The sequence below is a fragment of the Plecotus auritus genome (genome assembly GCF_963455305.1).
Source record: "Plecotus auritus genome assembly, chromosome: 1".
Taxonomy (NCBI): domain Eukaryota; kingdom Metazoa; phylum Chordata; class Mammalia; order Chiroptera; family Vespertilionidae; genus Plecotus; species Plecotus auritus.
The window spans coordinates 96,131,912-96,144,963 of NC_137770.1; positions in this window are offsets into that span (position 1 = coordinate 96,131,912).

A 13,052-nucleotide genomic window follows, 5' to 3' on the forward strand; every position below is an offset into this window, starting at 1 on the left:
CCATTGCCAGGGAAACCCAAGTCTCCTGCTCGCTCCGTGGCCACAGCCATCTTGGTTGGGTTAATTTGCATAGTTGCTCCTGATTAGCTGGTGGGTGTGGCTTGTGGGTGTGGCTGAGTGATGGCTAATTTGCATGTTACTCTTTATGAGATAGGATAGCTGTTCTAAATGTCTTCCAAGTTGCTATGGACTGAATTGTGCCCCCAAATTCATTAGTTGAAGCCCTAATCCACAATTTGATGGTATTTGGAAATGGAGCTTTTGGGAGGCAGTTAAGGGTTAGATGAGGTCATGTGTTGGGGCCCCAATGATTAGATTAGTGGCTTTATAAGATGAGGAAGAGAGAGAAATGGCTCTCTCTCCCTTGTGAAGATACACCTTGAAGGAAGACCTCAGAAGCCAAGAAGAGAGCTCTCAACAGGAACGGATTTGCTGCCATCTCGATCTTGGACTTCCAACTTCCAGAATTATGAAAAATAAATGTTTGTTGTTTAAGCCAAAAACAAACAAACAAATCTTACCCTTTTTTCACAGGCTGATTTTAAAACCACTCATTCATTCAAATTCAATCACTTTTTAGTCATTTATTCAAATTTATTGTTTCAACCAACCAGCAATATGCCAGGTGCTGTGGATGGCCTTAGAGATTACAGCAGTGAGAAACTGAAAAATATTTAACTTGTTTCCTGACAGCACCCATGCTTTTGCTTATTGTGAAAATTTTTCCCATGACACTAGTGTTGTGCTATTTTGTTTGAATATTACCTGTCTTTTGTCGATGAAAGAACATCCAGCCTAAGGAAAGGTCTTTTACGAGTTTATTTGAGCCAATGACGATAGTTGGGAAGCAAAATCTCAAAGGACTGAGAAAATGCTCCAGAGAATGGCAGTTTTTCAGCTTATTTTATGCAAAATAATCAAAAGAGGAGACCTAAGGAGGGTTAAATGAAATTCATTGGTGGTAGATTAGAGAGGTGGGAGAAAGCAAAAAAACCAACCAAACAAAAAACCCTGGAGAGATACATACTTTACGCTGGTGGGTGCAGTATGTCAGCATTTACAGACATCTAGGTGGTGTGTGGGCAACAAGAAAACAGTGTGGTCTCATGCTCTGGGAAGCAGTTGAGCTTCCGAGGGGTCCGGAAAAAGAAAACTGCTCTGACAGTTCAGAGGTATAATTATCTTAGGTGCACAAAGACAACAGACAAGTTCTAAGTTAAAGATTGACCTTTGTCAAGGAAGCTGCAGGTCTAGGATGGGACTGCTCCTCATGACCAACTTTTAGTTAGGAATTTTACCTTCAGACCCCCCTGTGTGGTTACTTTGGTTTCTGGGTTTGTAAGGCCCGCCATGCAGGCCTCCCCTGACCTTGTCAGATATAGTATGTGGCCCCTTTTTTGTCCACAACCTACAGTTATCAAACATAAAATGATGATAACAATACCCCAGTAAAATCCTTAAAAGTACTAAGTGATAATAGCTGAGATTAGAAATAGAATAAATTAAATATGAAATATGACTGAGATATTTTAGGAAATAACTCACAGAGTCTATGCTAAAAGAATTGAAAAAGGTCTCCTTTATGTCCATATGGTATAAGTCCAGGTTTGGCCGTATAGACATATTGTTATTCTACACTGCTGCCTTGATCCTTATTACCATATCTGTATCACCCTATCAAAGAGTCTCATCAATTCTATTACCTAAATATCTTTTGGAGACAGCTCATCTCTATTGCCTCTCCTTTGGAAGACTTCATGGAGTGCCCCACCCTATCTTCTAAAAAACAAACAGGCTGATTTAGGTGGTCCAGCAAACCCTTGGACTTGTCTTCATCATTACTCTATTATAAATGTTTGGCCATTGATAGCCTTCCTTAATGTGTGAATTCCTTAAGAGTAGGCATCATGTCTTATTTATTTTTGTGTTAACATCACCAGCAGAGTGCTTGGCACAAGGTAAGCACTTAGTAAATGTTTGCTGAATTTAAAAAATACATTTAATAAACTAAGGAACAGTTTTCTTAAAACTCACAAGGGGGCAGCAAGGAATACAATTCTTTCTATCATCTGCAAAATCAGACATCTTTTGAACTAGAAAAAACATTAGATTAATTAAATGAACTTTTCTTCTTAGAAGGTTTAAACTTTTGTGGGTTTTTTGTTTTTGTTTTTGTTTTTCTTTGAGTAAAATTTCACTTCACTCATTGGAACTCTTTGATAGTGGCCTCACTTCAGGCTTTTATTGTTGTTGTTGTTGTTAATCCTCACCCGAGGATATTTTTTCCATTGATTTTTTTTTTTAGAGTGGAAAGAAGGGTGGGAGGGGGGAGGGAAAAAAGAGAGAGAGAGAAACATTGTGAGAAAGACACATCGATGGGTTGCCTCCCACTTGCACCCTGACTGGGGTCAGGGATGAACCTGCAACCCAGGCACATGCCCTTGACTGGGAATCAAACTCGCAACCCTTCTGTGCACAGGCTGGCGCTCTAACCATTGAGCACACTGGCAAGGGCACTTCCAGGCTTTTAATAAAATATCATGTAAGCATAGAGTCTATTGGCTGTCCTCACAAACATGTAATTTGGCCATAGTTAACAGACTTTCTTAAAATTATATAAAATAATAGGCACAGCCATAAATGGAGTGTAGTATTTGTTTGACTTCTTGATTTCTTCCATATTCACATATTTTTACCACTCTAATTACTTAGTGCTATCTCCCCATTTCCAGAGATAAAGAAATGGAGGCCTGGAGAGGATAAAGGGTTTGATTTTGTTCACACAGCAAATTAGCGATTGCACTGGAACCAGACTCCCAACCTCCTGACTCTGAGTTTTATATTTCTGAAGATCAGGACCCAGCAACATAATGTGGACTGTAGTCACCAATTCGTCCAAGACAAGTCAGTGTTTACATTTCAGCCTCAGAGAAGGTTAGTTTTAGCATCTAACAGTACTGAACAGGATTTATACGTGTTCTCCTTCTTATTCTTTATTGAATAAGGAAATGCGAAATAAAAAATAACACCTTTACAATCTCGCAATTCTGAAATAATACAATTCCCATTACAGGGGAGGAAAACGTTTTCCTCAACCCTCTTATGTTCCTGGCTGGGTCTGAAAATTAAACCAACAAAAACAGATTAGCAGGAGAAAAGCATTAACATTTAATTGAATTTTTACACGTACATGGGAGCCTTCACAAGAGAATGAAGACAGAAAGACCTGGCACAGCAGAAAGCTTTTGTGCTTTTAAAACAAGGAAACGAGAATTTGTGAAGAATTTATAAGGCAAAGAAGTCTGGGCCTAGGAGTAGCAAGTGGTAAAGAAGAATCTAGAAAAATAAGGGTTAGTTTAACAAGATTTGTTTACGCAGCCTTCTTGGTCCCAAATACCATCTCTGGGGATAAGAATGTCTTCTTTCCTCCTGGTACAAGGCAGGTCCCTTTCACGTGGGAGTTTCATGTCCTGTTTCAGGGAAGAAAGGCAGGCAAGGGAGGTCAGAGTGACTTTTCTACTTCTGCTATTTTTAAATTACTTCAGCTTAAGATATTTAATATGCCATATTTTGGGGTAGCATGTACTTAAATTCCATCATCACTGAAATAGGTATTTTGAAATATCTCTGATGAAAGGAATTTTTTACTGGTTCAATTATTCTTAAACAATCAGACCTTTGCTTTCTAGAAAAGGTTATTCTTTTCAAATGATTTAATATATATTTTATCTAAATATAAATGCTCTTTTACTAGAAATGCAAACATTAGAGATATATACAACATGGTCATTGGCAATACACCATGTCTATCACCCTCAGAGATAATCACTATTAATTATTTATATATCTCTCTCCATGCTTTTTTCTATGTATGTACTAATAGATATTATTGCTTTTCCAACAGAAAATGGTATCATGTTATTCATATTGTTTTTATTAAATTGAGGTAAAATTCACAAAACATAAATTCACCATTTTGACCATTTAAAATTGTTCCATTTAATGGCTTAAGTATAAAGTATATTCACAATGTGTGCAACCATCACAACTATCTAATTCAGGAGCATTTTCATTGCCCATTAAGGAAACCTTTGCCTTATTGTTACCAGGTAGAACTGTGTCTGAATGCTTAGTATGTGCCAGCCAAAAGACAACTCTGAGATGATTTTATGAGAAGGAACTTTACTGCAAGCCAGCAAGCAAGGACGCATGGGTCCCTGAACAAAGCACCCAATCCATCTTTATTCGGGGAAACCATGCATAAACATCAAGGTAGACTTCCTCATTGCTTGCATAGGTGGGGGCATTCCAGTACAGGTGCAGTCAGAAAACATGTCTATACATACATTGCATGTTCAAAATATTGGAAAAACTCCACCTCGGATGGAAATTTTATTATTATAATCCTATCTAATAAAAGAGTAATATGCAAATTAGCCCTCACTTCGCTACACCCACCAGCCACGCCCACCAGCCAATCAGGAGTGAATATGCAAATAAACCCAACCAAGATGGCTACGGCCACAGAGAGCAGGAGGGAGGCTTGGGTTTCCCCGGCAATGGAGGAAGCCAAGCTTTCCGCCTGCCCTTGCTGGCCTAGGCCTCCACTCAAGGCTACAAAGTTTCAATGACAGAAGATACATAAACCCAAACAGAAATGGCGGCAGCCACGGAGCTGGAAAGAGCAGGAGGCTAAGGTTGCCCCCGGTGATGGAGGAAGCCAAGCTTTCCGCACACCCTGGTCGGCCCAGGCCTTCGCTTAAGGCTACAAAGTTCAATTATAGAAGATACATAAATCCAAAAAAAAAAAAAAAATGGCTGCCACCTCAGAGCAAGCAGAAGGCTTGGCTCCGCTCCAGGCTACAAAGTTTCAATTGTAGAAGATAAATAAACCCCAGGTACCAGGGCCTCCGCTTGGGTCACCAGGGGGCGTGGCCAGCCTGCAAACCACCACAGGCCCCTCGCCCAGGCTGCCCCACACCCCAAGGGAACCCCCACCCTGATCTGGGACACCCTTCAGGGCAAACCAGCTGGCCCTCACCTGTGCACCAGGCCTCTATCCTATCTAATAAAAGAGTAATATGCAGATTGACCATCACTCCAACACACAAGATGGCTGCCCCCATGTGGTCAAAGATCCTGCCCTCTGTGGACACAAGATGGCAACCACAAGATGGCCAGCAGGGAGGGCAGTTGGGAGGGACCAGGCCTGCAAGGGAGGGCAGTTGTGGGCGATCAAGCCTGCAGGGGAGGGCAGTTAGGGGTGACCAAGCCAGCAGAGGAGGGAAGTTGGGGGCGACCAGGCCTGCAGGGGAGGGCAGTTGTGGGCGCTCAGGCCAGCAGGGGAGGGCAGTTGGGGGGGACCAGGCCTGCAGGGGAGGGCAGTTGGGGGGAACCAGGCCTGCAGGGGAGGGCAGTTAGGGGCAAACAGGCTGGCAGGGGAGCAGTTAGGCATCAATCAGGCTGGCAGGGGAGTGGTTAAGGGGTGATCAGGCTGGCAGGCAGAAGTGATTAGGGGCAATCAGGAAGGCAGGCAGGTGAGCAGTTGGGAGCCAGCAGTCCTGGATTGTGAGAGGATGCCCGTCGGACATCCCTTGAGGGGTCTAAGATTGGAGAGGGTGCAGGCTGGGCTGAGCGACAACTCTCCTCCCCCGTGCATGAATTTCGTGCACTGGGCCTCTAGTGAGGGTATAATGAGGAAAGTTCACTAGAGGGTCCTTCAAGCTGCTCCAGGTGGCCTCCGCTGGTTTCAACCAGTTCACTTCTTTGTCCTGCGAAGTATCCTGGGCTTGTTCCTGGTGACCAGTGTCAGGGATTGTGTTGGTGTGAATAAACATCTGGCTAAGTCTTGGTCTCTCTGTGAGACTTTCAGCAAGTTACAAGATAGCATTACACAAACCTTATAAATTTTAGAGTGATCTAAGTGGGGCTGCAGGTTAATTGAGGCAAAGTTACAAACTCTAAGTAAGGTTAATTTATGCTAGGGTACTGTGTAAGAATATGTCTTATTTTTAAATAGCTTTATGGTATTCCATTATAAGTACCATAGTTATTTAACCAACCTTAATTAATAAGCGGTTGGGTTATTCTAGATTTTAAAAATAGTATGAACAATGCTGTATTGAACACCCTTAACACTTGCATACTTCTTGGAGACAAATGATTAGAAATTGAAATGTTAATATAACTAAACTACAGAATAAGCACCATTCAGAACCGCCCGAAATCTAGCTGAATAGAAGTCCTACAACTAGAGATTTAAAGAAGCCACATCAAGACGGGTAGGAGGGGGTGAGACACAAAACAGGCTGGTCCCACACCCACGTGTGGTGGTTTAAAATTGGAGGGATACCCTGGCCAGCATAGCTCAGTGGTTGAGCATCGACCTATGAACCAGGAGGTCATAGTTTGATGCCCAGGTTGTAGGGCTTGCAGGAGGCAGTTGATGAATGATTCTCTCTCATTGATGTTTCTATCTCTTTCTCCCTCTCCCTTCATCTCTGAAATCAATAAAAAATATTTAAAAATAAAATAAAATAAAATTGGGAGGGATATCTCAGCTGTGGAGGTGCCCCCTGAATGAGGGGTCCCAGCCCCACACCAGCACCCCCCTCCCCAATCCCAGGATCCCAGAGCCAGGAAGAGAAGTACCTATAACTTCTGACTGTGAAAACCAGCAGGAATTGGGCTAAGACTGAGGGCTGTTGGAGTCCCAGGCATTCCTCTTAAAGGACCCACATGTATGAACTTTCTTGTTGTTACCCACACTGAGCTCTAGGGCTTGGGCAGCAGCTTGAAACAAACCAAGCACATATGGGTAGGACCTGAATTGTCTGGCATCAGAGCAAGAGCTGGGGGCCAGCTTTCTGCCAGACAAAAGTGCTGGCAGAGGCCATTGCTCCTTTTCTGAGATGCCCCCACCCCTCACTTGCCATATCTGAGTCTCTGTGAACCTGGTTCACACTGTTCACCCAGCCCTGGTGATTCCATGAGACCCCACCCGACCCGACAGGACCCCACCCAAGCCCTTCCCAGTGGCTTTTCCATACAAATGGCCTCTCTTACCTCATGCTTCAGACTTTCCTAAAATCTCCCAAAGGAAGCATCTGGACTCTGGGTGCTTTGTACCTCTTGCTAAGTGGCCCAGGGTTGGCACTAGTGGCAGGTGGCCTTGGTTTGCAGATTGACCTCTTCTGGGCACATCCAAGCCCCATACAAGCAGCAGTTGCTCTAACTCGTGCCAGGTGTCCCTATTCAGGGCACAGGCAGCGGCTGACCTTGCACCTCCTAGGAGGCCCCAGAACCAGTGCAACCAGTGGGCAGCTTTAGACCCTGCTGGCTTACAACCCTACCACCTCCAAGAGTGAAGAAAAGTCCTGCTTCATAGCGTCAACTCCTGCATAGCAGCTTTTTCTGTCACAGTCGGTCCTAGCAGCCGATCAGTGTTGGGGAGTCAATCTCTTCCAGTGATGCCAACAGCTGTCAAGTTTTAAATACAACAAGGCAGTGCACACAGCCCACACAGGGGCGCACTTGGAGTGCCCAGTTCGGGTGACTGGGGAGTCTGCACACTGAACCTTTTAGGACACCTACTACACAAGGCTACTTTACCAAGTCTGGGAGATGTAACAGCTATACCTAATACATAAAAACAAATATAGGGAAGCAGCCAAAATGCAGAGACAAAGAAAAAGGTCCCAAATGAAAGAACAGGAGAAATCTCCAGAAAAACGACTAAATGAAATGGAGGCAAGCAAACAACCAGATACAGAGTTCAAAACAATGGTTATAAGGACACTCAGGGAACTTCGTGAGAACTCAACAACATGAAAAAGGTCATAGAAGCCATAAAAGAGAATCATTCATAAATAAAGGATACACTACCTGAAATGAGGAATAATTTATAGGGAATCAACAGTAGACTAGATGAAGCTGAGAATCAAATCAGTGATTTGGAATATAGGGAAGGAAAAAGCACCCAATCAGAATATCAAAAAGAAAAGAGAATCCAAAAAATGAAGATAGTGTAAGGAGCTTCTGGGACAACTTCAAGCATACCAACATTCTCATCATGGGGGTGGCAGAAGGAGAAGAGAAAGAGCAAAATATTAAAAACCTATTTGAAAAAATAATGACAGAAAACTTCCCTAACTTGGTGAAGGAAATAGACTCACAAGACTAGGAAGTGCAATGAATCCCAAATAAGATGAACCCAAGAAACCCACACCAAGACAGATTATAATTAAAATGCAAAAGGTTAAAGACAAAGAGAATCTTAAAAGCAGTAAGAGAAAATCAGTTGTTTATGAAGGAGCTCCAATAAGATTGTCAGCTGATTTCTCAACAGAAACTTTGTAGTTCAGAAGAGAGCGGCAAGAAATACTCAAAGTGATGAAAAGCAAGGACCTACAACCAAAATTACTCTACCCATCAAAGCTATGATTTAGAATTGAAGGTCAGATAAAGAACTTCACAGACAAGAAAAAGCTAAAGGAGTTAATCACCAGCAAACCAGTATTACATGAAATGTTAAAGGGTCTTCTTTAAGGAGATGAAGACAAAAAAAGAACAATAAAATGGCAATAAATACACATCTATCAACAATTTAAAAAACAAAACAAACAAACAAACAAGCAGAACAAAAACAAACTCATAGATACAGAGAACATTTTGATGGTTGCCAGATGGGTAGGAGTGAAAAAGGTGAAGGGATTAAGAAATACAAATTGGTAGTGACAGACTACTCATGGGGATATAAAGTACTGCTTAGGGAACATAGACAATAATATTCTAATAACAATTTATAGTGTCAGATGGGTGTGAGATTTATCGGGATGATCACTTAGTAAGTTATATAATGTCTAATCACTGATGTACACCTGAAACTAATATAATATTACTAGAGGCCCAGCGTGCGATATTGCGCGAGACCCAGATCTGCCACGCTGGCAGGACCCAGACTGACTCCCACCGAGGTGGGTGGGATGCGGGACCCAGAGTCAAGTCCTCGCCCACCCATGGGTGCCTCGCTGCGCACGCAGGCTCCTGGTGACCAGTCTTTGAATAAAGAAAAATAAAGTCTTTGGTCTTTATTAGAGATATGTCAACTGTAATTGGAAAAAAAAAGTTTTAAAGAAGAAATAGAAATATTTAGTGAACGGAGATTAAAGTTAAAAATGTAATAAAAATGGCTACATTTTCCTCCAAAAGACTTGGATTTATTAACAATTCTAACAAGAGTATTTTCCCATTTATGTTTTCCTACCCTTGCCAATTTTTACATCTTTGTTAATCTGATTGGTAGAATAATTACATTTTTGTTTTAATATTTATTTAATTAATTATAAGGGAAGGTGGGTACCTTTTAATGTTCATTCGCAATTTTGAGTGTGTGTATGTGACTTGCCCATTCATGCTCTTTGCCCATAGTTCTCCTGAGGTGTTTTACTATTCCCTATTGATTTGTAGGTAGTTAAGAAATTTTCGTTTTGAAAAATCTTTTGTGTTCTCATTTTAAATAAGCTTTTTCCTTTCCCTGCCCAGGAAATATGTACTCTGATTCATCTGTGTTAAATGCTTCTAGGCCATTTAGTTAATGAAACCTTTTTCCTGCTGAAGAGGGCTTGGTCTGTGACCATCAAAAGAATGACAATACCCCATTTCCGTTTCCTTGAGAGCCATCATCCTCTTTTCCTCTCACATTAATTGCTTTGTTTCCTCCCTGCTTGATGCATTTGACCTTAGGTTTTTCATGTAGTTCTTTCTTGCTAAAACCCAGCTGCATTGCATCAGAGGAAAATTAATTTCTTTGGAGTTTTGAGTACATTGCATAAGGAAACTCCATTGTATTAGTGTTCATTTCAAGATGTATCAAATTTTTGTCTCAGCCATAGGGTACCCTTTGAGTTAAACTTTATTCTTTGCAGTCCACCTGTTCTGAATGTTTATGGATGCCTGTGGTGAGGACCTCACCTCAGAGTCCATGACAGCCATTATTTCTTTGTCAGGGTAAGAATACCTGACTAAATACCAAGTTAACTGGTCATCCACAGTTTTTCCTGAGCTCCCTGTAGTGGGAATGCTTTTCTGTTTTTTAGTTCAAATGGCCATTCTAGGTTTTTGTGTGCTATCTGGTAGTGCTTTTCCCCAAAACAGCAGCAGTGGCTTCTGGGGCTTGCTTGAGAAATTAATGAAGCCTTGTGGGATGCTTTGCAAAGGGAGAGTTGGCATAAACGTGAGCTGTGTTCTATGCGTTTCTCAGAGGAGTTGAAACAAACCAAGGATGAAAATATGCTACCACAGCTGCTATTGTCTGTGAGTAATGTGAGGGCGAAGTGTTGACAACACACAGATCCCCAGAGAAAACCCCTGAGTGAGACAGTCACAATACCGCAATGCTGTTTTCACGGTCTCAGCATTGATTTTTCAAACAACACATTCACTTAAATCCAACCTGACCACTGTGTGGGTTGGGTTGGTTATGCAAGGCCCACAGCAGCATTATTATCTCTACGGATACAGGATTTTTGGACTGGAACACGCGGTATTCCACTGGGCAGGATGGTTCCCGGGCTCTTTGTCCATCGGAGTTGAAGAATGAATCCACAGATGGAAGAACAAGTACAGACTCCCACATGGGGACGGGGAAGGAATCTCACAGCACAGACTCCCACATGGGGAGGGGGAAAGAGTCCCACCCAGTCCCTTCTTCCACAGTTTATAAAGGCTGCAGTTTTCTGTGCATCAATATCCCTCCTGATTGGCCACTATCCCCCTTTGATTTGGTCACTATATAGTAACTTCTGAACTCAAAGGTCAAAACCTCACATGGGACATGTGGGGCCCTCCTCCCTCATTGTCCTCCTATTTCCTCTGGGTTTTCTTCCTCCTTCTTTATTTTGTAAATATAGACTTTTTGCTACTCCCAGTTTCCTTATCTTATGGAAATGTAACTGTTGCCTCTCTCTTGTCTTATAGAAATGTAACTTCTCCCAGTCTGTAGCCCTGCCTATATCCCCCTAAAATTCCCATTTCACTACCACCAAGCATCAGTGTGAGAACAAATCAGGGATTCTTAGTCTATTTCAGCTCCCAGCTCATAAGTAAGATTTATTTGTAGATGGGCTGAAAGAGGCAAGCCAACAAGACTGCCCTTCCATGCCTTTCACAATGAATAGAATGAAGCTTTGTTCTGTTTTGTTTTTATAACTAAGCATAATATTATTGTCACCTTTCTGCCTCCCACCATTCCAGAGGGAGAGCCCATGTACTCAACTAGGTGGTTCTTTTCTATGGTTATTTATGCCACTGGCACCTTTAGAAACATTTATGTCCACTCTTTATGGCTTCCTAAATGTCTTTAATTAGTTCGATCTATTTTCAGGGTCTTACACTTATTTATTATATAACCAACTTTTCCTTAATTATGTATATTGCACATGTTGCTGATAGAAAATCTGGCAAATATAGTGAAGAATAAAGAAAAAAATAAAAAGCAACCATTATTAATGGCTATCTTTAATATATCCTTCCATACTGCATATATATATATATATATATATATATATATATATATACACACACACACACACACACACACACACACACATATATACACAGTTCTCATTATTTGTGGTAGTTATGTTCTATAAAGTCCCCCTGATCCTAAGAGAAGTACAGGGTTAGGTTCCTATGAGCCTCTAGTCACAACATTTTCATTTATCCATCAATGTATAACCTTGTTTTATACATTGTGATTTAGTTTGAAGGCATTTATTTAATATATACTGTTAATTTGTTAACATGGAACTCATGGCCAACGGAACTAAAACTCATGTCTGAATGAACCTTAATGAATGCATGTATTTTCTTTGTGAGGCCCACACAGTCTTCTTGCCCATAGGAACACTAGGCAGGTCTTCAGCAGTACACTTGGGCACCATTTAGAACCGTGAATCAGGAGAACCAGGATGGCAGCCTAGATAAACACTGGTACTCATCGCTTCCCACAACCACATCAAAATTACAACAAAAATACAGAACAACCATCATCCAGAACTGCCTGAAAGCTGGCTGCATGGAAGTCCTACAACTAGAGAAGTAAAGAAGAAAGCACATAGAGGCTGGTAGGAGGGGCAAAGGTGTGGAACAGGCTGGTCCAACACCCACGTGGGCATGTTTTTTAATTGGGAGGTAGATGTTTGCTGTGGAGGCCTCCCATGAGAAGCAAGGGGTCCCAGCCCCAAACCTCAGCCCAGGGGTCCAGAGCTGAGAAGAGAAGTCCCTGTAACATGGGGCTGTAAAAACCAGTGGGACTTGAGGCTGAGTGACACAGAGGCTGCTGGAGACTCAGCCTCTGTGTCACTCAGCCTCCGTGTCACTTAAAGGGCTGGAAAATGGACTTACTCAGACTCTATTGCTCTGAGTTCCAGTACTGGGCGGCAACATTGGGTGACCCAGGGACATATGGGGAGGAACTGGATTGTCTGGCATTGAGGCAGGAACTCAGAGGTGGCTTTCTCCCAGGCAGAGGTGTGCAGGGTCATTGTTGCTGTGCTGAGACCTTCCCTGTCACAGAGCTGGCTGGCAGGGGCCATATCTAAGTTTCCATCAGCCTGGCTCAGTCTGTTCCTTTGGCCCCAGTGATTCCCTGAGACCACACTCCACCCAAGCTGTTTGCAGTGGCATTTCCACTTGAATAGCCTGTCCTGGCTCAGGCTTCAGATGTTCCTAAAATCTCTCAAACAAGCAGCAGCTGGCTTCAGCATGCCCCATACCTATCAACAAGAGGCCCAAGACCCGGCACTAGCACCAGCCTGCTTTCCTTCACAGCTTGGCCTTGCCTGGGCACTTCCTAGCCCAACACAAGTATCAGCCATCTGCAGATAATTCATTAGCTCCTGCCAGTGGCCCCAGGCAGTGGCTGACTTTGCATCTCCTGGGAGGCCCCAGAGCCAGTGCACCCAGTGGACAGCTTCAGACCATACCAGATTACAACTCTACACATCCACAAGGGACACACTCAAGGGGCAGACTCAGTGAGCACCAAAGCC